The sequence below is a fragment of the Triticum aestivum genome, chromosome 3A, assembly GCF_018294505.1.
Source record: "Triticum aestivum cultivar Chinese Spring chromosome 3A, IWGSC CS RefSeq v2.1, whole genome shotgun sequence".
Taxonomy (NCBI): Eukaryota; Viridiplantae; Streptophyta; class Magnoliopsida; order Poales; family Poaceae; genus Triticum; species Triticum aestivum.
Genome location: NC_057800.1, coordinates 561291357 through 561296305, shown reverse-complemented (window position 1 = coordinate 561296305; position 4949 = coordinate 561291357). Strand labels below are relative to the sequence as shown.

Here is a 4949-nt window from a genome sequence, read left to right as displayed (position 1 = left end):
CAGGAAAAGGAATTGTTAAACAACTCATCTAAATTATGAAAAGAGAGGGACCAACAAAGCTAAATAAATGAGGTACTATTCAACAAAACACATCTAAGAATCATACATTCCATGAACCAGCACTGCAGTTCAACAACCAACATACCTAAATAAGCTCTGACATAAACGAACATATAATACATGTCAAGTTCTTTATCACTTATATGAGCTATAAGTTATGTTAAAATTTATAGACATTGAGGACACATAATTAATACCCAAGGTACTAATAACTATCACATGGGCAACACGGAATTACAGCTTTAATCATTGAAATAACAGCAGGTCATATATAAAAAGAGAACAACACTCAAAATAGCTTACCTGAGTCTGCAAATCATCACCAGTGACAATGTTACCCACCGTGCGCAGAGCTGGAATGAGAACAGAAGCCGAAGGGTGCCTAAATCAAAAAATAGGAATTAGCACATCAACCATGTGTAGCTGAGGGAAAAGGTGAACATGAAAAATGCTCTTACAAGAGAAGCTCCACAAGGCGAGGAAAAACACCAGACTCAATCACAGATTGGATCTTGTCATTAGTACCATTAAACAAGTACGAGAGAGCCCAGCAGGCATCAGTGAGCACCTCCTCATCCTGAGAGTGGATAAGGCGCTGCAGTGCTGAGAGAGCCGGTTTGACTTGCCACACACACAGATCAACTCAAAAGCATCATTTTTTACAGCAAGTTCAATCAATGAGACAACTTCCCAGAATTAAACTTGTTGAAAGTTTGGCTGTGGTTTCCCACGGCAGAAGTTGGAGAGTGTCCATGTGGCATTCCTGAGCATTGAGAGCTTGGCATGCTCATTGAGCTGCTGCAACAAAGGGAACATACCACCACTTCCAAGCACAAGGTCACGACACTTTGGAGAGTCACCAGCAACATTCCCCAGAGCCCAAACAGCCTGAAAATACAAATATGAAACACATTAGCATCATGTCGTAAAGCCTCTGAAAGAAGAAAATCTTTTGAGTTGTTCTCATGCCTGTTCGTGGACATCCTCACTAGGAGAGCTGAGTAGCTTGACAAAGATGGGCACAACACCGTACTCAACCACCACTTTGGTGTTGTCTGATGTGCCTGATGCAATGTTGGTGAGCGCCCATGCAGCCTCAAACTGTATCAGAAAAAATTAGGTAAGCATGTGCCACTTTGAGTGATTAAATGCAACTACAATCAAATTAACATAACTTCATCATTAGGATTGTTCTCACCTAGAGTTGGGGATAGTCCTCCCGTGTGAGGAACTCAATGAAGCGAGGCACCACGCCTGTGTAGATCACTTCCTAAATTGGAGGGCTTCTCTCTACAAACATTATGCAACATATCAGCAGGCCGTCACAATTTTGAATTAGAAGCAGGTACGACTTTTTCTTAAAAAAATACATGGATTGATCATAAATTAATTAGTGTTGAATATTTAATAGATGGTGTAGGCCAAAAAACAAGCATCCATTGTTTCCCTAATTATTATTTTCATAAGCATTGCAGGGTCACATTACTGAAACAATGTTACCTAGATCGACAAACAGTCAGCAGAACATTGGTTTAAAAAGGCAATAGTTAAATCAAACACTATGATACGGTGCAGGAGCAGATGAATGGGCTTGACATGTTCAGTGAATTTTAAATCTCGGAAAGTAATATGGGGACAAGTAATTGATTTTGCCCCCCTAACACGCAAGTGAACTAAGACCTACACTCGTGGTTTAGCCACGAGCCCACGAGCAAATCTAGAACTGGCAGACCTCTCAGAGCAGAGGCGGAGGACGAAAGAAAAATAAGGTGTGGCGAACTCAATCTTAAGTAAAAGATTGACGCAAAATGATAATAGTCAATACACAGTAAAAATACATATCAATATTTTCATGTGATCCTCAACATAACCAAATACAATGATAATGTTCTCACAGAAAAAATACAATGATAATGAAAACATTTTCTTGTGCGGGTGATAATGGAAACATATTTAACTTGAAAATCTATCTAAACCAGCAGTCCATCACGCATTGCTTGATGCCCAACCCACGGCCACCCACGGCCACTGTTGGCCCTCCCGTCGTAGCCTCCCGTCGTCCGTCTCGTCCTGGCCAGCCACAGCCACGCTAGCCAGGGTTGAACTTTTTTTCCTTTTTTTTAGAACAGCTCGCTAGGGTTGCTGCATGCATGTGTTGTGTGAGCGGTTGACAGGATGACTGGGGCGATTGGTTCAGCAAGTCGGCTCGTGGGCCTGTATCTACATGGCACCGTGGCCCATTTATATCAAGCAACTGCAGCGAGCCTATCAAGTCAATCACATGTTATGCATAGGTATAGAATCTTTTTCGCACCCAAGAATCAAGGTATGGCAGCCACCACCCCTTGCCCACTGGGGTGCTCCGCTAGTGTCTCAGAGTAATAATCATGGATAGTGTATTGACAGAGGTATGCGACGCGCGGGTTCTCGTCCTCGATGGCGTTGGCGGCGCGGAGGATGGGGACGATGGGCACGAGGGAGGACGGCACTAGCTCGCTCTCCTCCTCCTTGCCGGAGAAGCCCTACCCCTCCTCCGCCGCTCCGGCGCCACGGCCACGCGCATGCATGATCTCGACGAGCGGGCGCGTGATCCCCTGGGCGCGGGGTCCAGTGGCACGACATAGTTGCCCGTCGAGGCCGCCGCGGCGAGCACCGCCCTACCCCTCCTCCGCCGCTTCGGCGCCACGGCCACGCGCATGCGACTACGGCGGGTGCCGCGGGGGAGCTGCGAGGAGGCGAGGGTCCGCGCGAGGGGGGCGGCGGCGGTGGCTTCCATGGGGATCGGAGCGGATGAAGGTGGGAGCTTGGGGGAGTGTTGCGCGTAGCCCATGCTCGCCGGAACGGCCGGAGTGGGTGGTGGCAGCGGCGAGGAGATCGTGGGGAGAGGAGCCGGGAACGGGATCGTGGGAAGGATGAGAGAGAGAGTTTTTTCAGGGATGAGAGAGAGTGGTGGGGTGGGAGTGGATCGGGCCGAGGTGGATGGTGACACGCATAGTAAAAGCGTGGGGGTCTTACCTGCGCTGTAGCTACTTATTTAGCAGCAGCGCAAGTTTTATACCCCTCGCTACTATTATGGCCTGTCCTCGGGGCATGGTGAAGACCACTTAGTAGCAGCGCGGGTTTATACCCCTCGCTACTACTACTAACTTAGTAGTAGCGCGGTTTTTATACCCCTCGCTACTACTAATTAGAAGTAGCGCCTCCTTTTAAACCGCGCTACTGGTAAGCTTCTGTGTATAAGGCTTTCCCTAGTAGTGAGGGAGGGGAAACTTGCCCCCTAAGCCAAGGGGGCGCCCCCTTTAGGGTTTCCCCTTAACCCTAGGCGCATGGGCCCTAGGGGGATGGTACCCAGCCCACTTAAGGGCTGGTTCCCCTCCACATACATCCCATAGGGCCCTCCGGGGCAGGTGGACCCTCCCGGTGGAACCCCGGAACCCTTTCGTCGGTCCCGGTACAATACCGGCAAACCCCCGACCACTTCCGGTGACCGTATGAGGACTTCCCATATATAAATCTTCACCTCCGGACCATTCCGGAACTCCTCGTGACATCCGGGATCTTATCCGGGACTCCGAACAACCTTCAGTAACCACATACTATTTCCCATAACAACTCTAGTGCCACCGAACCTTAAGTGTGTAGACCCTACGGGTTTGGGAACCATGTAGACATGACCGAGACATCTCTCCAGCCAATAACCAACAGCGGGATCTGGATACCCATGTTGGCTCCTACATGTTCCACGATGATCTCATCGGATGAACCATGATGTCAAGGATTCAATCAATCCCGTATGCAATTCCCTTTGCCTATCAGTATGTCACTTGCCCGAGATTCGATCGCCGGTATCCCCATACCTCGTTCAATCTCATTACCGGCAAGTCTCTTTACTCGTTCTGTAACGCATGATCCCATGGCTAACTCCTTAGTCACATTGAGCTCATTATGATGATGCATTACCGAGTGGGCCCAGAGATACCTCTCCGTCATATGGAGTGACAAATCCCAGTCTCGATTCGTGTCAATCCAACAGACACTTTCGGAGATACCTGTAGTGCACCTTTATAGCCACCCAGTTATGTTGTGACGTTTGGTACACCCAAAGCATTCCTACGGTATCCAGGAGTTGCACAATCTCATGGTCTAAGGAAATGATACTTGACGTTAGAAAAGCTTTAGCAAACGAACTACACGATCTTGTGCTGCTTAAGATTGGGTCTTGTCCATCACGTCATTCTCCTAGTGATGTGATCCCGTTATCAATGACATCCAATGTCCATGGTCAGGAAACCACGACCATCTATTGATCAACGAGCTAATCAACCAGAGGCTTACTAGGGACATATTACGATCTATGTATTCACACATGTATTACGGTTTCCGGTTAATACAATTATAGCATGCACAATAGACAATTATCATGAACAAGGAAATATAACAATAACCATTTTATTATTGCCTCTAGGGCATATTTCCAACAGTGAGGTCCCTAGCGAGTTGTCGTGGGTGATCTCGAGCTCCTTCACGCTGGACTTGGGATCGGAGAGCTCGCCGAGCTTCCTGGTTTGGCCCTGAAGCTGCGTGTTCAGTGCCTTGAGGTCAGAGCGCGTCTCTTCGTGCAATTTGACGAAGTTGTCACGGATCCTGTCGAGGTACTCCCGGAGGTCTGGATCCATGGCAACCCAGAAACACAGTCGTGTTGAAGTGGTGAGAATTTTTTTGGAAGGGTGGTGGACTGGCTCTGATACCACGTGTTAGGTACCCACTACTATTCTCTCATAGATCGATAGAGGAATCAAATATGGTGGCGATTACAGGAGTTCTGGAGGAAGAAGTAGAAGTACAAGGGCAACCGATACAAGTCGTTGTCATCACCATTTGTTTGATCC

At 48.0% G+C, this 4949-nt stretch overlaps 1 pseudogene; it reads right to left on the bottom strand.

Annotated features, from left to right (window-relative positions):
- Positions 1–294: 294 nt before the first annotated feature.
- On the bottom strand, positions 295–2890 carry LOC123056988 (importin subunit alpha-1b-like; annotated as a pseudogene).
- Positions 2891–4949: the final 2059 nt, after the last annotated feature.